The sequence below is a fragment of the Humulus lupulus genome, chromosome 6 (assembly GCF_963169125.1).
Source record: "Humulus lupulus chromosome 6, drHumLupu1.1, whole genome shotgun sequence".
In the NCBI taxonomy this organism is placed as follows: Eukaryota; Viridiplantae; Streptophyta; class Magnoliopsida; order Rosales; family Cannabaceae; genus Humulus; species Humulus lupulus.
In genome coordinates this window covers 16,548,570-16,570,640 of record NC_084798.1, presented here as the reverse complement: position 1 = coordinate 16,570,640, position 22,071 = coordinate 16,548,570, and the positions used below count along the sequence as shown (strand labels likewise).

Below are 22,071 nucleotides of genomic sequence, written 5' to 3'. Positions count from 1 at the left end.
ATTCTTCCCCATCAGTTACGCTTAGGCACAAACCTGGGATGGGAGCGTGTAGAGTCCAAGAACTTTACTTAGCTAGTTAGATAGTAGTATTATAGTAATTATAGTATTATCTTTATAACTGTGGATTTTTGGTTCAGACCGGGATTTATTTGGACACTCGTCGTAGTACATGTAGATTTTCTAAGTTTAACCTATAGTTTAAGAATATTAATTTTAACCTAAGGTTTGATTAATATGACTGATATTGAGGATAATATTTATTATACTATAAGGTTTAGATAAGAACCAATAGGATTTTAAGCACATGTTATGTATGGGTGATTAATGATTAAGTATTTTGAGGATTAAATTTATTAAGGGTAAAATTTGAATGCTCTAAGGTCAGTCAGCAGCTTTGAAAACGTTCAAGGGCATAGTCAAGGCTGTTTACTCAATTCAAATTAAGTTAAAAATGTGTAATTTTGTGTTTAAATAATCAGCGTATGCCGATATATCGCAGCTATAGGGGGCGATATATCGCAGCACGAAGATACGAAAAACACGAAACGATGCACGACTGCCTCGGGCATACTGGCCCAGGCGATATATCGCCTACAGGGGGCGATATATCGCCCCTCTCAACATATTTTGAAAGTTTTTGAAATCAATTTCCATTCATCCCTTCAACCTCTTGATAAGTCCATCATCTTTTTGAACGAGTCTTCGGCCTCTGCTGAACGATAATTCAAATTATTTTCACTTAAAAAGCCATTATTTTTATTCAAGTTAAATGAAGATCTCTTCATTCCTAAACTCTATAAATAAGACCTAGTACCCAGCCATTATTCATCTTTTACTCTAAGTTCAGAGGCTGCAAGTTGCTAGGAGAGTGTGAGAGTGTAAACACTTAGGTTGGGAATCATAAGCTTGATCATCATAAGCTTATCAAAACACTTGGGAAGTAAGATTTCATAGCATTTCGGTTCAAGGTTTAGATCGGTCTTATAAGTCTTCAAGGTATCCCAAACTCTAGTTCATTTCTGTACTTTTTCTTTAAAAGTTCTCATAGTCTTCTACTCATTCTAACCTTATTCTTATTTTGGTTAGGAAATCTAAGTTCTTGAGCAAAAGGTTTTGGTAAGTATATTTTTAAAAGTATAGTTCCTTCATCTCTTTCATCTCTTTTTCTTCAATAGACTCACCCTTTCATAAATGGTTTTTAGGAGTGTTCCAAAGTCCTAACTCTATCCTCATATCCCGGTAATTTTGGTAAGGAAAATAGGATAGAATTTATATGTTATATGGTTTTTATATGCTATCTTATGTTTTTATGTTATGAAATATGTTATGTTATGTTATGTATGTTTGTAGGCTTGGGCATATGACCCATATGGCTAACAAACCCCAAATAGATTATGGGCATATGACCTGCTTAGCTAGTAGGACCCCACTAATCTAATGGGAATATGACTTGTTTAGTCTATGGGACCCCAAGTAATAATGACCATTATAAGTATGTGTATGATATAAGTGTTATGTTATGTTTTTATGTTTCTTATGAAATTTATGTATATGAACTATGTGTTAGATTTTCCTTGCTGGGCATTAGGCTCATTCCTTTTTGTTCATATGTGCAGGAAAATAGTCTTAGTGGTGGGAAAGGTTCTTGGAAGCTTGGAGAATGTGTATTGAGGTCGAATGGATACAAGAGCCGAGAGTTACGATTCGAGGATGTAGTTTTGTTTTTATGGTTTTTACATGTATTTTTCCGCACTTGTTATGTAATCCCTTTTTATTTTAAATTATGTTTTGTTTTGTTTATAAAACAACGGGATCCCATATCCTATCCTAAATTTTATGTAAGTTTAACTCTTATTTTTACAAGTTTCTTAATGAAGTTATGGTATTTTCACTTGTAAGTTTTAATAAGGATTAGTATGTATAGTTTTCGTTAATGGTCCAAAAGTCTAGAGTAGTTGGGTCATTACAGAGCGATAGTATAAATATAAACTCTCCACCACAGTGGAGGGGGTTCACGAAAATAGCTTACTGACTAGTACCAGAAACATACCGAGCAGCCTGGCTTGGTACCTAGCAACGTTTTTGCCATTCTTTATTGTTATTTACACTTAGAAATCTACCTTATTCACTGGTTATCTTGTGCAAACCCTTAAGATCAATACAAATCTAAGAGGAAGTAGGTCATTTCTATTTTTTGGGGCCGAACCTCTATAATTCTAGTGTTCTTTATTATTTATTCCTCATCATTGCTAGGATATTGGCTCATTTATTGTTCATTGATTGTCTAAATTGAAAGCTCTCTAATTAATTATTTGACTTTGCGCCAGTTGGCTAGAAACCCACTCAAAAAGGCTGATAGGATATGGGCCCATATTTAGTTAAATATTAAAATAATATTAAAAATAGCATTTGTGACAGTTTGCAATTGACGCAAATGAGCTCATTTGTGACAGTGCAAAACTAACACAAATGAGCTTGTTTGCGTCAGTTACAAACTGACATAAATGTTATTTTAACAACGCCAGTCTTATAAATGACGCAAATTCCCTTTTATTTGTGTCATTTGCCAACTGACAAAATGCTCAAACTGAGTCAACCGCGTCAGTCAACGGCATTGATTAACAGGTTTGAGTTACACAAAAGGGGGATTTTGTAGTAGTGCTACCATAGTATCTGGAGGGAATTGGTTTCGATAAGTGGTCTCGTCCATTCTTTCTTGGGAAATGATACAATATAATGACAACACTACTACAAAACTCGGCTTTCCCGACAGTCAACTCTGTTGACTGTCGTAATTGCTTAGAGGTACTCTATGCCGACAGTTAAAAACTGTAGGCATAGAGACCAACGCCGACAGCTAATAACTATCACCGTTGCTTTTGACTGTCGCTATTGATCCCAATGCCGACAGTTAATTCGGGACCAATGCCGACAGTTAAAATGTGTCGCTATTTCCCCAACGCCGACAGTTAATTTTAGACCAATGCCGACAGTTAAAAGGTGTCGCTATTGAGCCCAACACCGACAGTTAATTCGAGACCAATGCCGACAGTTAAAATGTATCGCTATTGACCCCAACGCCGATAATAAATAAAAGTCTAATGCCGACAGTCATAAAATGTCGCCAAAATTCAAATAAAAATTATAATTAATGAATAGTATAATTTTAAAAATATAAACTAAATTATGTAAATAAATCTTTATAATAATTATTTATTTATTAAAAACTTTTAAAACTATATTTTTTTTGTTTCTAAATTTTTTATTTACTTTTTTATTTATAATAATTTTTATATCAAAATTTAAATTTATTATTCTTTAACATATTTATAAAATTTGTATTAGTTAAAATATAGTTGTTTTATTAATTGGAAAAATATTGTAAAAAAATTAATGAATAGTATAATTTTAAAAATAAAATATATTATGTAAATATACATTTATAAAAATTATGTATTTATTAAAAAAAATTAAACTACATTTTTTTGTTTCTAAATTTTTCATATTATTATCTTTTGTATTTATAATAAGTTTTATATCAAAATTTAATTTTATTATTCTTTAACATATATATAAAATTAATTATATTACTAACTATATTATTCTTTAATATATTTATAAAATTTGTATTAGTTAAAAAATAGTTGTTTTATTAATTGGAAAAATATTGTAAAAAAATTGATGAATAATATAATTTTAAAAATAAACTAAATTATGTAAATATATATTTATAAAATTTATTAAAAACTTTTAAAACTAGATTTTTTTTGTTTCTAAATTTTTTATATTATTATCTTTTGTATTTATATAATAATTTTTATATCAAAATTTAAATTTATTATTCTTTAACATATTTATAAATTAAATTAACTATATTATTCTTTAACACATTTATAAAATTTTAATTAGTTAAAAAAGAGTTGTTTTATTAATTGGAAATATATTGTAAAAAAATTTAATATATAAATTTATTAGTTATGATTTTTTTATTAATATATATATATATGTTTAAATATTTTTTTTATAAAAACGTATATGGTGTCGCTATTAGAGGCAATAGCGAAAACTTATAGGTGTCGGCATTGCCCATTAAAAAAAATTCAGCTAGTAAATTTTTTCCCCCCAAACCACAAATTTTCCCTCCTTCTTTCTTTCTTCCATCCAACCGAAACAGTAAGCCTCCACCTTCCAGCCGAAACCGTTCATCCTCCACCAGCCAGCCCACCACGACGCTGTCAATGTCGAACCACCAGCCTTCTCCGACGCCATCGACGGTCTCCTCCATCTTCCGACAGCTGCAAGGTATCCACAAAGGGTTGAAGTTCTGGGGTTGTTTAATTTGCAAAAATAAACAAGAAAGAACAAGAAGGGGTCGAGAAGAAAGGGAGATAGATAGTCTGATATATATTAATTAGATTTATCTTTATTACAACATATGTTTAATCAATAACATAAATCTTGATCAACACTCCTAGATCTCGCTCGGAGGGTTGAGAAAAATCCCATTGAGGTGGGTCTTCAAGATTCAAGATCCTTGGACTAGATAGTGGCTTAGACTTTATGAATTTTTTTCAAGATTAAAGGAGCATGGTAAGGTATGCTTTTTAACCTCTCTACTCTTTGTTTTTCAATATTTTAATTTATACCATGGAAGCATTCTACTAGCTGAGTCTGATACCCAAAAATTGACTATTATTCAAACACATATACTTAACTGGTGACAGAGTTGAACCTGCCGAAACCTTAGTGAACTCATAGTTTTGATCATGCTTATTAAGGTGGTTGATGGAAATTGAACGTGACCCCATATTCTAAAATTTCCTAGCACACATCATAGTAGGAAGTACACTACAAGAAAAAACAGTATTCATAACACTTAAAAACTGCTAACCGGGAGTATTAATAACGCTTTTGAAAACGCTAACATAGCCTCTGTTATTAAAAGTCCTGTCTTTGCTATAACAGTATTCGAATGTTATGTTCGATGTTATCTTAAACTATTCAATAACACATTTTTAGTTGCTATAATATTCAAATAATAACATTTAGTTAGAGTATTTGATTATAAATTTGAAGTTTAATCTTATACTTTATGCATAACACTTTCCAACTGTTATGAAAATTGTTATATTTGATCATTTTATAACGTTTTTAGTTCATTCTATTATATAAATCTTAACTTTTTGTCCCAATTATAATATAATATACAAAACAACCATAATTATTGTAAATTCTCCCAGTAATAACATTTTTTTATTTTGTAATATGCATTTTTAATTGTTATAAAAGTTTTTATTATTGTATTTTGATTAAAAAACCACAATTGATCACAAGTGTAACATTAAATAGATCAAAAAATTTAAAATATTCAATATATATGATAAACCATGAGTATTTTTACATTTGAAGACAAACTACTTCAAACCATGACAATGTCCACTTCAAAAGTTCTTAGTTCTAACTTGAATATGAAAGCATACTGTTGACGCCGTTTTTCGTCAACAGTGGAAGAAGAGCACGTAAACAATAACTAGTAATGGCCAATAAAAATATGATGATACAAAACATGATTTTTTACGTGGTTCAGCAGTTAAATCTGCCTAGTCCACGAGTCTTTGTTATTAAACTTGAGATTTTCTCTGAAAATTCTTCAAAGATGAATTCTTCAGAGTTTTTCCCCAATGTTCAGAAATTCGGTCCTTTACAATGGTGCATGACCTCTCTATTTATAGAGAAGAATGCAGAATACTATCCCACATATTTTGGGTAGTTACTCTTTTTGTGCAAATAAATCAAATGGCTTTAAATGCCTGTAATCCGATATAAAAGGAAACGTCCCCTGAAGACCAGGGGGCGTATAACTAATCAAATAATATCCCATGATTTTAGGGGATTTACAGTAATAAATGTAGACCACGTCTCTTATGGACAACACTTGTAGATGTTCAAGGTTATTATCATATATCTGCAAGGCCTTATTCTCCCAGGTCTCTCATCAATTTTCGAGCTAATGACATCTCCCGAGGTCACATGGCTTTCGAGATCGCACGCGCGTCAGGCTCGGAACCCCCTATCCAAGGTCATCCCTGAGGATAGATGCATCTCGGGTGCTACCCTTCGAGATCGTGTGGATTTCGAGGCCACCATATTCGAAGTCGTCTGAACTTTGCAGGCTCGATGTCTAGTCTTGAAACATACTTCAGACTTTACGAGTTCATTCGCTGCGAATCCAGCTTTCGAGGTCACATTTAACATGGCTCGAAATCTGGGTATAACATCTTGCCCCCTCAAAAGTATTTGTTCGAATCCTAAGAGAAGGAAACTTTTGAACTACTTTCTTCAGGAACCGTACCATCATATACTTGAAAATGGACACGCGTCATTTGGGTATTGCTCATTTATGGTACTTGAGTACCTTGGAAACCTGCCCACGATCATTCGTCTGCCACCTTTTCGGTGTCATCATGTCATTGACCCCTGACCGTTGGACTTCATGAGGATTCTGGCCAATGGCCCAGATTAATCATTTTTATCACTTTTCTCCCTTTATATATTCAAGGTCTTCTTCTTCCTCTTATTTTACACGCATTAGAAAAGAAAAAAAAAAGGAAGGGACAAAACCTGAGGCCATCCCAGAGAACCTCTTTCTCGTGCATGTTCTCTCAGCCGAAAAAACAAAGGACCTCCGGTTTGTTCGAGTCCGTGAGCTCATATTTGCAGCCTCTCCTTCAGTCAGCAATTTCTCTACAATCGCCATTATTGTGTAAGCGTCCAATCTTTGTTTTCCCTTATCCCAGTTTTTGTTCATATTGTTCTTACTATGTCTTTGAATGTACTAGTTTATTTTCTTAGCACAAAACGTTAGGGAATTTTTGTCTGATAGGCTTTTATGTTTTAAGTTTCCATACTGGGTTTACATCACTGGTTCATACCAAGTTTTGATGTTTGAGCAAGATTCCTGTTTTCTGTGTTTTAAAATTTTAAAAGACGTTTCTTGTACACCAAGATTTCGGGTATAAAACCTTGGCTTTAACAAATGCACGATACCCAAGGTTACCTTTTCTGGTTATCCGCCACTCTTTTTCCCCTGATTTTTGGGATTCTAAAAAAAAATTGTCTACTCTCCTCCCTTTCTCGTGGAACGCACGTTCTGACTCTTTAATAAGGGTCTTAGTGTCGAGCTTGTTTTGTTCCTAAACTCCGAGCTCGTCCTATCAAGCTCGTAATTCTTGCATGCATGGCCCTCACCATTTTTTCTTTCTCGCTAGATGTCACAGAATCTGGAAGAACGGTGGGGGTCGTTGCTGGCAATCCCTTACTTGCCAAAAACCCTGAGCCCAGAATCGTTGTTTGCTCGTAACCAACGTCGAATCCGTGAGTACGAGCTTGCACGCGAGCAAGAGGATATTCGAGCTCATTATCACCGCCAAATAGACGAAGTCATAGAGAAGAAGAGGAGAACTCTTTGGGAGGCCCTTTATCCAGAGTCCAACTCAGGGCCTAGGCCGATTCCCCTCGACCCCGCATTAAAGGTCACCGTTGCATATAGTCTAGGAGAACTTCAATTTTCATTGATGGGGGAGCCTTCTTCCTCGCAGCCGAGGAAAGAAATCTTCGAGGCCGAGCACTATTGGAGCTCGGTTACCTCGACAAGTCAAATAACTGACATTCTGGCCCTCCATGGCCTCAGGTTGTCAAGTTCTTTAAAGTGTCGAGCTCCGGCCGCTCACGAACGAAGCTGTTATGCCCCCGGGGATCGTGACAACAGGCTGAGATACGCGGCATGGAGCCAGGAACACATGAAAGCGGGGGCACTGTTGCCTTTGAAGTCTTTTTTCAAGGACTTCACGGATTTTGTTGGGTTGGCTCCGTTCCAGCTCAACACCAATTCTTACAGGGTTCTGTCTGCCCTGAGGTCGCTATACCACGAGCTGGAGTGGGAAGGGCCTTCACCTCAGGAGATTTCATATCTCTTTTGTCTGAAAAGCAAACCCTCCCGAGCTCGAGGAGGAGATGGATTTTACTACCTTTCGAGCTATCCCAAAGAGAAAAAGGTCTTTGATGATCTCCCCAATCATCCACCTGATTTAAAAAATCCTTCTTCTTGACAGATGGCCTGTCCCCGTCTTGACACTACTCGTTCAGGCGGATTCGTAAGTATTCCAGTTTTCTTAATCTCTGTGCTCGGGATTTTTGCTGTAAGACCCGTACTTAGTTGAAATGTATCTTGCTTTCCAGCCAATTTTCAGTGTCCTACTCCTGACGAGGCAATGAAGGGGCATAGAGAGACCCTTCTCCAACTCCCTCATGGCAGGAGGTCTTTCTTGTACCTTTTACATGAGGACAAGCTCCGACTTTGCAGACTTTTGGGAGAGGGCCAGTCCACCTATGACTGGTCTAATAAAAAGTATGAACATTGGGAGCAGGTGCCTTTGCCCACAGGCGCCCTCCCTCCGAGGAGAGAGGTGAGGCCCCCACTTCCAGTTCGCAGAAGGAGTCCGCCATCGAGGAATGAGGCTAATGACGAAGCCTCGAGTTCAGACTTGGATGAAGGTAAAGCCATCCTTACCTCAAGAATGTGGTCCCCCACCTTACTAAAGCATAAGCCCGATAGGTTAGTTTCATGCCCGCATGATAGATACCACTTCTACATATGGAGTTGGGTAGAAGCTTGTGTTCATAGGTTTGATAGTTGGCTCGGGAAGTATGACACCATGTATACTTCAGACGAGGTGTGGAACGGGATAGCTGTCCAATATGGGACCAACGATTATAGGGACCTTTCGAGGTTGACATCCACCTCTAGGGAAGGTACTCCCCCCGTCTCTTCTGAAGATGGGGAAATTTCATGGTCCCCGAGCTCTAGATCAGGGGAGAGTTCCATTTAGGTCTTTTCTTTACTTGGTTTTTTTTTCTTTCCCCAAGCTTATTATCATTATGTCTAATTCTGATTGGAACTATGCAGGTGCCATGGACTCCGACCTCGACAATATCATCGAGAGTGGTGGTGCCAAAAGGAGTGTTCCAGGGCAGGGTCGCGAAAGGCGGACCGGCCTACTAAAGTCCCCAAGAGGACCGAGAAGACACCTCCTCCCCCAGCTCCTCTTGTTACCAGCTCCATCACGGCGTCGTCTTCGCAGGTCGGTGTGCCGCAACTGTGGCATCGACTTCGCAGGTCGATGCCTCTAACATGTCCGAGCCCCAACTTCCTGTAGTGGTTCGATCGACACTTGGTCCACCTCCTAGAAAACCTTCTGCTTCTCGAGCTCAGAAGCTGTCAGTTTCTACCCACATGGATGCATATGTGGTTGAAAATGCTGCTGGGTCCCATGGGTCTACACTGGTCTCGGATGTTATGTCCCGAATCGGCCAGAGCTTTGGCAGTCTCGAAGCTCCCCAATGGAAATGCTTGAACGATACCCAAGACTACACTGTCCTCTATGAGAAGAGTATCGAGCTCGCTACCGCGGTAAGTTTCCTTCTACAGTCCTACTTCTTGGTTATAATCACATTGACCTGGTGCTAATGATGATTTCTTCCTTTGTCAGTCTCTTGCCTTTACTGCCCAGCTCAACTATAAGTTGAACAACGAGATCCATTCGAGTAAGTCTTATGCTCAGGAGGCGAAGGATCTCCACCTCAAAGCAAGCGATGACCTGAAGGCAACAAATGCAAAGCTTGATGCAGGAGCTAAGGAACTTGAGGGCATGGCCACCGATCTTGGGAAGCTGAAAGCTAGGCTCGAGGAGCTTGAAAAGGAGAATGCCCAGCTCACAGATCTTAAGAAGGAGCTTGAAAAGGGGAATGCCGAGCTCGCAGATCTTAAGAAGAAGAATGCTCGGCTCCAGGAGGCCAACAAGAAGCTCGAAGAGGAAAAGGTTGCCACCTTTGATATTATTGAGGGTGAAAAGGCTCGTCTCCTTGCTGAGTATAAGGAGAAGAAGGACCGGGCAGTTGATTCGGCCATGTACAGAATGTGGGCCAACAACGAAGACCTGGATACCAGTTTCTTAGGTCCTCTCAAGGCGAAGCTTCTTGACAGGTGGAATGCTCGGCTTGAGGCGGAAGAGGCTGCTCGGGAGGCCGTTTCGGAGGGAGCCCAGAAGGATAGTCATGCTATTCGTCCTGAGGAGTCCGGTGCTGCTGATACTGAGAAGGCCAAGGAGACTCGTCCTTCTTGAATCTGATCTCGGGGAAATCTTATTTTGGGGCTGCGTCCCCTGATTTCTTGTAATTACTTTAATTTATGCCCACAGGGCTGATACAATTTCTTTTATTATTGACCTATATATGCTTTACATTTCTCAGCTCGAAATATTTTGCACATTTTATATTGATGAATCATTTATGTTTATTTATTCATACAAACATAGTGTGGATTTAGGCTCGAGACTCGATGCATTCATGTATCGTTTGCTCGAATTATCCGCTTCCAATCTCGTTATTTATCAAGGTCAGATATTACTTTAACCACGAACCCGAAAGTACTTATATGGTATGTAATGTGAATGGTTTAGTTATATCTTTTTGCTTAGTTACTTTTTCTCGTGCTCGGTTTTTACTCCGAGGTTATGAGTTCAAAACTATTTTTCTTTAAGATATTCCAGCCTCGATCTCGACTTATCTCGAAGTAGGTTTAGGTTCCTACTTATCGTCGATTAGTTTTTTGGCTGGTTTGCTCCAAACCTATTAAGTTTGCACATCTGGTTAAACCCAAACGTTATTATCTTTTGATAGTTCGGTTGTGTCCAAACTATCTAAGCTCGCATATCTGGTTAAACCCAAACGTTATTATCTTTTGATAGTTCAGTTGTGTCCAAACTATCTAAACTCGCGTATCTAGTTAAGTCCAAATACTTATGTTTTTTGATAATTCAGTTATGTCCAAACTATCTAAGCTCGCGTATCTGGTTACATCCAAATACTTTATTTTTTATTTTTTAAATCAATGGTATATATACCGATGATGCCCCCTTAATATCCTATGAGTGTGACCATAGGTTATTAAATTAAGAGAGATTGCAAAAATGAAAAGGGATAATATATTGAACGAAATAGATCTTTATTTGATGGAATTCAAAAGCAAACAAACTAATACAGATAGAAAGTCATGGTTACAGGCAACACTTTTTCTACACTACTGATAGTAAGGTCTAAGGTGTTCGCCATTCCATGCTCGTGGTACCAGGCTCCCGTCCAATCTCGCAAGTTTGTACACTCCGGGACGGATGACTGATTCTATCTGGTACGGTCCTTCCCAATTCAGCCCGAGCACTCCAGCTACTGGATCTCGTGTTGCCAAAAATACGCGTCTCAACACCAAATCTCCCATTCCGAACTTTCGATCTTGAACCCTCTTGTTGAAATACCTGGTAGTTCGTTGTTGGTAAGCAGCGTTTCTCACTTGAGCCTCTCCCCTCTTTTCTTCAATCAAGTCTAAGGTTTCCTTGAGCTGAGTATGATTTGAATTTTGATCGTAAATCTGAGTTCGGATCGTTGGGATTTCGACCTCAATGGGCAACATTGCCTCACAACTGTATGCTAGAGAGAACGGGGTATGTCCTGTTGACGTTCGAGCTATGGTCCTATATCCCCATAGGACTTGGGGCAATTCTTCGGGCCACCATCCCTTCGCCTCCTCCAACTTTTTCTTCAGAGAACTTTTGAGAGTTTTGTTCATAGCTTCGACCTGGCCATTCGCTTGAGGGTGAGCTACTGATGAAAAACTCTTTATTATGCCGTTCTTTTCACAAAAGTTGGTGAACAAGTCATAATTGAACTGGGTTCCATTGTTGGATACGATCTTCCTCGGCACCCCATATCGGCACACGATGCTTTTTACTACGAAATCAAGGATCTTTTTTGAAGTTATAGTTGCCAATGGTTCAGCCTCCGTCCATTTCGTGAAGTAATCCACGGCGACTACAGCATATTTTACTCCACCTTTGCCAATCGGGAGAGAGCCTATGAGGTCGATGCCCCATACCGCGAAAGGCCATGAGGAAGTCAACATGGTCAGCTCGGATGGTGGAGTTCGGGGTATCGTGGCGAATCTCTAGCATTTGTCGCATTTCTTCACGTACTCGAAAGAATCCATTTTAATGGTTGGCCAGAAATATCCTTGGCGTATGATCTTCTTGGACAGGCTATGCCCCCCGGTGTGATCTCCGCAGAACCCTTCATGAATTTCTTCAAGGATCTTCTTAGCTTCGGGAGTGGTTACGCACCTAAGTAATGGCATGGAATATCCCCTTCTGTATACCTTCCCGTCCAAAATGATGTAGCGGGGAAGTTGATACATCAACTTTCGAGCCTGGTTCCGGTCTTTTGGAAGGACTCCGTTTTCGAGATATTCAACTATTGGGGTCATCCAGGTAGGTTCTGTTTCGATCATACACACATCCTCCTCTTCTGGATCATTAATGCTAGGTGCCGAAAGGTGTTCTATGGGCACGACGTTCAGTTCTTCATTTTCAGCGGATGTGGCGAGCCGAGCTAAGGCATCTGCATTTGAGTTCCGCTCGCGGGGAACCTGTTCGATTGTATAAAATTCGAAACACTCTAATGTGGATTTTGCCTTCTCCAAATAAGCTGCCATTCTTGTGCTGCGAGCCTGGTATTCTCCCAAGATTTGATTTACCACGAGCTGGGAATCACTGTAGCAATGTATAGCTCTGGCTTTGAGCTCCTTTTCTATACGAAGTCCCGCGAGTAAAGCCTCGTATTCAGCCTCATTATTCGACGCTTTGAAGCCAAATCTTAAGGCAGAATGAAATCTGCTCCCTGCGGGTGTAACCAAAATGACCCCTGCCCCCGTTCCATTTTCATTTGATGGGCCGTCGACGTAAAGTTTCCACAGCTCGTGGGCCGGGGTTATTACCTCGTCGTCGGCTATGCCAGTACATTCCACTATAAAGTCCGCCAATGCCTGTGCCTTAATGGTCGTTCTCGGGTGGTAGGTGATCTCGAACTGTCCGAGCTCAACAGCCCATTTAAGAAGTCGACCTGAGGCTTCTGGTTTAGACAAGACTTGCCTAAGTGGTTGATCACTCTGCACATGGATGGGATGCGCCTGAAAGTAGGGGCAGAGTTTACGAGACGAATGAATCAAACTGAACGCGAGTTTCTCCATCAATGGATATCTTGACTCTACCCCCAGTAATCTTTTACTGATGTAATAAACGGGTCTTTGCACCTTCTCTTCTTCTCGAACGAGCACTGCACTTATTGCGTGTTCGGTGGTTGAAAGGTATAGGTACAGTACTTCTCCTGTTTTAGGTTTCGACAGGATGGGTGGTTCTGCAAGGTGCTTTTTGAGCTCCTGAAAGGCCAGCTCGCATTCCTCCGTCCATTCGAATTTCTTACCTCCTCTCAATAAGTTGAAAAATTGAAGACCACGGTCTGTAGATTTCGAGATGAATCTGCTTAGGGCTGCCATCCTGCCAGTCAAACTTTGGACATCTTGGTGCCTTCGAGGTGAGGGCATGTCAATCAGGGCCTTGATCTTGTTGGGGTTAGCCTCGATTCCACGAGAGTTCACAATAAAGCCCAGAAATTTTCCTGAAGATACCCCAAAAGTGCATTTCTGAGGATTTAGCTTCATGTTAAACTTTCGGAGCACGCCGAAGCACTCTTCGAGGTCATCAACATGGTTCTTGTTGAGTTGAGACTTGAAAATCATGTCATCAACATAAACCTCCATGTTGTTCCCTATTTGTTTTGAAAACATCATGTTCACGAGCCGCTGGAATGTGGCCCCAGCATTCTTGAGCCCGAATGGCATGACATTATAGCAGTATAGCCCCTTATCCGTGATGAAGCTTGTATGTTCTTGGTCGGGGGCATGCATGGGAATCTGGTTGTATCCAGAATAGGCATCCATGAAGAACATCAGGCCATGCCCCACCGTGGCATCCATGAGCTGGTCAATCCTTGGCAACGGAAAACAGTCTTTCGGGCAAGCTTTGTTTAGAACTGAGTAGTCAATACAGGTTCGCCACGTCCCATTAGGCTTTGGGATCAACACCGGATTGGCTACCCAGTCAGGATAAAAGGCATCTCTAATGAATCGATTTGCCTTTAACCTGTCAACCCCCTCCTTTAGTGCTTTCTTTCTGTCTTCGTCCAGCTGTCTTCGTTTTTGTTGCTTCGGGGGGAAGCTTTTGTCTATATTCAGTGCGTGGTTTGCTATCACTACTGCAAAATACCCTTTACGAGACACTTTTTTAGGACACGCACATAAATGTAAGTCCTAAAAAATGTCTCTGTACTTTTTAGGACTCTCATTGAAAGTCCTTCAAAAACATATTTTAGGACTCGCGATGAGTGTCCTAAAAAGTCCAAAGAGTCTTAAAAAGCCTGAATAGAAAATCTGAGTGTATAATATAAGTGGTGACTTTTAAGGGCTCACTTTGGGTATCCTAAAAGAGTATTAAGGGCACCCAAAGAGTGCCCTTAAATATATTAAGTAAAAAAGGGGATAAAAACAATTGGAGATTCGGGCTAGGGCATTTCAAAAAAATTGTCTAACTTTACATTTAATATTAGTTGTTAATTAATTAAATTACTTATTATTTAAATAGATAATTAAAAATAAAAAGTTGGATGAAAATTTATTAATAATACTTATTGGGGCTTTCAGTAGGGTTCTTTATTTTTCAGCACCACATAACCACATAGTAGAAGGGAAGGAGAAGTACGAGCAGCTGGGTTCTCAGCCAAGGTGTTCTTCTCGGCGACAACGACGATGCAGTGCTCAGAGACGGCTGCAAGTGATTCTTGATGCATGTTGCTGGTGTTCGACGACGGCTACAGGTGGTTCTCGACGCCTGGACTTCTCGGCAACGCTGCAGATGTGGTCGGAGCAGCATGCGTCCTTGGCACGGATTGGGCGTCAGCAGCAGCAGGTATTTAAGCTTTAAATTTTTATTATTATTAGTAATAGATAGTTATATATTTATATATATATATATGCAACTCTGTATTATATATATAATGAGAAGATTCATTTGGTTTCATGTCATATATTATTCTCAGTTTTTTATTTCTTATGCATTCAAAGTGTTTGACAAAATACCTAATAGAATGACATGAAAAGAATAACTATTTTTTTTTAAAAGTTGATTAATACTTGTTTTCTTTAATTGATAGAATACTTGTCCTCTAAATAATACATAGTGGAACATTCTTTTTTAGTGATATGGAATTTCTGATGGATTAATGATGTGTTCTTGAAACTCATGTAATGTTTCTTTAACTTAATAGTTATAGCTCATCTTTGATTTCATATATAAAGTATGTCCATTATTGATTTTGAGGTCCTAAGCTTCTCTGTAATACATTGTTGATGTTTGTGTGGGTGGGCAATGTAGGCTTTGTGAAGCTTGCAAGCACTGAGATTTTCATTGTGTTTGTAACATTAAGTTATTTGCACATTTTTTAGTTAGTTTTTTTTTTGTTATGCGTATTAAATCAGTTAAGACTAGACATAGTATGCCTCTATGGTATGATGAAATTTTATTGAATGCTAATGATATTAAACCAATTTATGACCTCCATCCTATTTCTGCTCACAACTTTTTGTTAGCCTTAATTATATTAGTATTTTTAAATATTCTACTATATACTTATCACATTTTATGTTCATTTCTTTCTACAACATTTTACAGGGGATGGCAATAGGGGTCCATGAGTGCTGGGTAAATTTTATTTCCTTCTTTTCTATGGGTTAGCTTCTCTCTATTTCCTTCTTTTCAAGAAATTTAACACTCTAGATTTTTAGTTAATTGATTGAAACCCGGTGACTGCAACAGTGGGCTGGGGTGCTTCTCTGGCTCACCATTTCTCTCGCATAGTACGTATACACATACATATACATATATATTGATAATTTTATTTTTCTGGGTATTATTTGTAGTGGGGTTTTGGTTTTGGTTTTTCGATCTTATTATTAGGTTGATGTGGTTCTAAGAGGGTACAGTGGGTACAACACGAGGTGGGCTCTGAAGGTTATAGAGAAGGTTTTTCCGGCGGCTGATCATGGCGAAGCTCCACTAGCCGTGACTGTGTTCTTCGGTGCAAACGACGCATGTCTTCCAGGATGATGCTCTGCTTTTCAATACGTGCCTCTTGCAAGTATAAGTGAAACCTTCACTCCATTGTCTTCTTCCTCAAGGTAACTTACAACAATCAAATCAACCATTGAAGCAATCCTTATTTTGATTAGAAATGAAAGTTTAAACAAAAAAATAAAAGAGTTTATTTACTTTTAATAAAATCACTGCTAAGATTGAATAATAGGACTATTAAATTGGTCCATATTTCATTTGGTGTGGTGGAGGTTGAAGAGTTAATAATGTCAAGAATTATGAGTCAAAATGTTTGGGGATTACTTTGTTATGAGTCAATAATAAACTTTTTGGGATGGGTTTACTTTGATGCTCTTCAAGTGTTTGAGAAATTGATGCAAAGAAACTACAGAATATGATTTAATGAAACTATGAGTGATTCTAGTTTTGGTGTGCTCAAATTACTACTGCCTTTTGTTATTATTATTGTTAGATGATTAAATATAATATATATTTATAATTATATAACTCTTCCGTGGCCTCTCTTTATTATATTGAGCTTTTTCTTAGTATATAACATGGTAGCTACTTGTGTGTATATACTGTATATATATGCTATACTATACATATGCAGGAGTGCTTAAATGGAGAGTTTCTTCAAGTTGGTCTCAAGTTTGTTCCACTAGCTGGATATCACTGGTATCTACACATCTTTTCTTTTGATCATTTTATAAGTTGTATTAATCAAATTATAGGTAGTGAAAAAAAGTTGTTACCAATTTTTTAAGTTTTGGAGGCAATACCACTGCCAAAGCCATTGCTTGAAGTCTTTTTCTTTTTTCTCATTTAATATTGCTTTTTCCCAAAACCCCAAATGTTGTTTATATTTTTTGTAATCCTTATAACGCTATTACACTGTGTCATTCTCCATATTCTTATCCTTCTTTACTGTTTGTTGGGATATTATAACTAACTAGAACTAAAATAGAGTAATAATGGATTCATGTTTCTCTACCTTGTTAACTGGAAAGAATTTGCTTCTTTGTCTTGGTACTGTATTTAATTGAGCCTATTGGTGACAAAGAAATAAAGTTTGTTGACATTAGGAAGAAGGTTCTAATTTGTTTAATGTGTTTGTTTGTATTAAATGCTATCATTGTGTTTCCCTCTCGATTTTTCAACTATAAAGAATTTATATATTCAAGTAATACTATTTTTATTAGGTGATGAGGATGAGGTCAAAGAAATGGAAAATAAACTATATTTCTGACTGTTTTGTTCTCAATTGTGCTTGTTTAGTTTTTCTCTATTTTCGCAGTGTGCTTCTGTTTTTGGTTTTAGGTATTTTAATAATTTTATTCATCACGTTTTGGTCTCTTGAAAACCATTTTTTTGATAGATTTTTAGCTTAGTTTATTTTGTTTCGAAGGGTCACATTTCTCTTTTTCTCATTTAACCTCCTTATTGGAAAAATCATAGCGTAATAATTTTTTAGAATAAATAAATAAATTAACTAGTTCAGATGTAAAACTATTATTAGGTGGTTATCTGATAGTTGGAAACAAAAGATTTAACTTAACTGAAAGCAATAATAAAGAGAAAAGAGTAACAACAAGTCTTGAGCTTTCAAAACTTTCTCAATGATTTTCTTACTTTGAATAATGTAAAATACTAGTCTACAGATAAGAAACTGATATGGTTATTATACATAGGACTTAACCAAACTTACTAAAATTAGTAAACCTAGGACTAATAACTGAATAAACAACCTTGTATTTTATATAAAAATAAAGTCTTCTTGAATTGAGTGTTGTTATCTTGATCATTTGAAACTAACTTGTATATTAGGTGTCAGATTTGGACACTGATTTTGTTTCCTTTGCTCTGTGTGTAGGTTTGATGGAGATGGGTATATATATTGACTTCATTATTCTAAAAACTTATTTAATGAGTATATATATTGACGTCTTCAACAAGAAGAATACTTTGGAGCTCCCAAATTCATGAAGGTAATAATAACAAGAATTACTTAAGAATTTGATTAATTTTCAATCATCATTTAGGCTCAAGTTGTCAGGTGATTGAATATTCATGAAATCAAAGTTTTCTTCAAAATTATTGGCTCTCCCTTGTAATAATAATGCTTATGAAAGATTAATTAAAGTGTCCAAAGTAATTCTGAGTTGTAAGATTACAAAATCTGGTTGCACTGCAGCAATAACATTTAGAATATTTTTTTGCTTGAAATTGGTCTGTTATTATAAGCACTATGAATTGCTTTTGTAAATATTCTCACTGCCTTTACTTCTCACGTTTGCCACTGTTAATAGGATGCTGTGGACGTCCATGATAGTTTAGCTGCTGAAGTTGAACATGGTGATGCTTCCAGAAAGGAAAGGTCCTTAGTTCAAGGTGTAGAACAGGTAATTAATACCAAACATGTTTCATGTAATTAGAAATTGATTGCAGTTTTACTTTCATAAATTTTAAAGATTTTTATTAGAGCTTATCTGAGTTTGAATTATAAAAAAATAGTTTCCTTGTTGAGTTAAGACTTCTTATTTATGGCTATCTGTCAAATATTTTTGTACTTAGTGGAGTTTGAATATCTTAGATATTCATCCGTAGTGAAGTAGGTTCTGGGAATTCTGTGTGCTGCGGTGATAACGGAAGATTGAGAACTTGCATGTCTTAGTGAAGTAGGTTCTGATAATTTTGTGTGCTGCGGTGATATATGGATGAAAACCTGTGTGCTGTTTGATTTGTTTGACATGTTGGTGTTGATTGTGACAGATGGCTAGGCTAGTCAATAAGGGGATATGTTGCCCGATTTTCTATAGATTTTTTTGTACTTAGTTTTGTGTGGAAATATGAAAATGATAACTGCCACAATGATAAATTTGTGATCCGGATATTTAACATAATAAAAAAAATTGGATTTGGATTTGATTAGGTAATATTATGAGATCATTCATTATTAGTATATATACCAAGATAAGAGAGATCAAGGATCTATATTTGATCACATCAAGGAAATTTCTTTAAGTGTTTGCTTTGTTTAGTTTAAGTGGAATAATGATGAAGCTAAAGTAACTTATCTCTTACATTTATTCATCTTTCTAGTATTGTTGAAATCAATGCATATAAACACAAACCATTATTATTAACAAACCATTAGTATTGTTGAAATCAATGAAATCAGTGGCTTTAATCTTTCCTATGTTACGTGTCGATGTAGCTGGGATTTAAGTTTAAGGGCTTCGTATTTGATGGATTCTTGGCATTCTGTGATGGAAGGATGCTCTAAATTTAAGGTGCCAAATGCCTAGTAGTATTAAACCGGGATGTATTGGCATGCATTGTGGTTCCTATGTCTGTTTTCATGCATTGGCATTTTGTTGGAAACCGGGATGTAATTTTTTCATATTTTGGTTACAAGTAAGTGTTATTGACAATTATCCCCATATTATTTGACATGTGTTAGAATGTAGATCCTTATAAAGTATTTCATGTTTTTATGTTAGTGATTGATACTAGCTCTTTATTTCTCTTCTATAATAACTAGAATGACAGGTGAACTTCATTGGATTCAATAGCCATTACGTTATGAGGATGATGAAGAATGTACTTATCAATGCCCCTCATATCAAGCATTTCTTGTCGAAACAGGTAATAAACAATATACAACTACATAGTATTAATCTAGTACAATTTTTATATATGCTTTGAATTTATTACCACTAATATAATTATAATTAAATTTTTGTTTTTTTTTTTCAGTTCACCTCCGACAAACCATATACTACTCAAGAAATTGACGAAGTTAGAGAAATGGGCAATGTTATATTTACAATTGGTTAGAGCAAAATGAATGATATTATAGCAAGCTAATTACAATACATGTTTAGAAATTTTAAATTTATTTCGTAAAATGTTTTTGCCATTTTTTTAGTATTTTCTTTTCAAAATTCTTTTGATACATATTCGACACTCAAATGAATATATATTTTTAAATCAAAATTAAAATTGTAGCTGTATTTTTTTTTAAAAAAAATTACTTTTAAGGGCATGCAAAGCGAGTCCTAAAAAATTACCTGCGAGCGAGTCCTAAAAACTTAATTATAGGCACTCAACCAGATTTTTTAGGACTCGCACAGATTTTTTAGGACTCGCATTGCAAGTCCTAAAAAACCTTAGTTTTTAAGGCTCTCAAATAGAGGACTCGCGCCCTGTGAGTCCTAAAAAATTTTTTAGGACTCGCAATGCTAGTCCTAAAAATCCTTTTTTGTAGTAGTGTATATTCGGGCTTATCCCCACCATGTCCGAGTGCGACCACGCGAAGACATCCTGGTTTTTCTTCAAAAAGCAAATTAATTGCTATTTTGTCTCATCTTGGAGGTGTTTTCCGACCTTCACCTTTTTCGAGGGATCGGCTTCCTCGAGCTGAATCTCTTCGAGCTCCTCTAAAGTTTCGAGGTCAACTTTCTCCTCAATCCTTGGATCAATCTCTCCGTCAATCTCTAAGACCGTTCCGTCTTTGTTTTGAATGATGGCGAGTGCTTGTGCACTCGTTTGTTTCTTTCCTCTCAAGGAGATGCTGTAGCACTCCCTCCCTGCTAATTGGTCTCCCTTCAATGTTCCGACCCCGCTAGGGGTTGGAAACTTAAGGGCCAGATGCCTTACTGATGAAACTGCCCCCAGCCCGACCAGGGCGGGTCTCCCGAGCAGCACATTGTAGGCTGATGGTAAGTCTACTACCACGAACTCCATCATCTTGGTTGCCGAGACTGGGTAGTCTCCCAAGGTCACGGGGAGCTCGATGGATCCCATGCAGGCGGTTCCTTCTCCTGAAAAGCCGTACAAAGTAGTTGCACACGCTTTCAGGTCGCGAAGGGAGAGTCCCATCTTCTCGAGGGTTGCTTTATAAAGAATGTTGACTGAGCTCCCATTATCTATGAGAACTCGGTGGACCCTTTTATTGGCCAGCTGAAGAGTAATGACCAGCAGATCATGGTGAGGAAACTGGACATGGGACGCGTCTTCCTCAGTGAAGGTTATTGGTTGTGTTTCAATCTTCTGGCTTTTTGAAGCCCTAGGTTCGGGTTCATAAGGAGACCCATCCCCAGTCTTCAGCTCGTTAACATATCTCTTTTGGGCATTCCTGCCCACTCCTGCGAGATGAGGCCCTCCCGAGATGGTTATTACATCGTCTCCATCTATCGGTGGGGGCCTGTCTTCTTCCCGAGCTCGAGAATTATTTTTTTGTGTCGACGGAGGCGCAGCTACTCTCTGGCTCGCGGCCGCCTGACTAGTACTCTGGTTTTTGACATATTGCCGGAAGTAGCCTCTTGAGATCAATCCTTCGATCTCGTCCTTCAGTTGTCGACATTCATCGGTCGTATGCCCGGTGTCTCTGTGAAATCGGCAATACTTACTGGAGTCCCTCTTGGATTTTTGATTCCTCATCGGGTCCGGACGCCTAAAGGGGACCTGGTTTTCATGAGCCAGGTATATGTTCTCCCGAGACTCGTTGAGCTCGGTGTATACTCTGTATACGGAGAAATATCTCTCCCCTTTCTTTTTCTTTCCTCCCTCGGCTTCGGGGTTACTTCCTTCGTTCTTTTTCCTCTTGGAGGGATTTTCTGTGACAGGCTTTGGAGCGGCTGGGTCCGTCGAGGTTGAGGCAGAGTTGACGTTTATCGTTGTAGTTTCGGGCTGGGAAGTCACATTAAGTGTCGACCTCGCTTCCTCTACATTGACAAACCTCTGCGCTCGTCTGTTAAACTCGGTTATGGACCTTACTGGTTTTCTTTGCATGTCGTCCCAAAGGGCACTTCCTGGCATTATGCCGGCTCAGACAGCCATTAGGTGCCCACTGTCATCCACGTCCCGAGCTCGGGCGACTTCCAGATTAAACCTTGTTAAGTAACTTTTTAGTGTTTCGCCTGGCTGTTGTCGAACGTTGGTTAAGGTTGATGCCTCTGGTCTGACCCCCATCATTGCT

The 22,071-nt window shown here is 38.0% G+C and overlaps 1 long non-coding RNA gene across 2 annotated transcripts; it reads left to right on the top strand.

Annotated features, from left to right (window-relative positions):
- The first annotated feature begins 14,794 nt into the window (after nucleotides 1–14,794).
- Nucleotides 14,795–19,924, top strand: LOC133781736 (uncharacterized). Of its 2 annotated transcripts, XR_009870246.1 has the most exons (7): nucleotides 14,795–14,906; nucleotides 15,669–16,174; nucleotides 16,702–16,766; nucleotides 17,962–18,076; nucleotides 18,398–18,490; nucleotides 19,306–19,736; nucleotides 19,848–19,924. It is a non-coding gene; the product is annotated as an uncharacterized LOC133781736 (long non-coding RNA). The 2 variants fall into 2 exon arrangements; XR_009870245.1 differs by lacking the exons at nucleotides 18,398–18,490; nucleotides 19,306–19,736; nucleotides 19,848–19,924 and having other exon boundaries at nucleotides 14,799–14,906; nucleotides 17,962–18,265.
- Nucleotides 19,925–22,071: the final 2,147 nt, after the last annotated feature.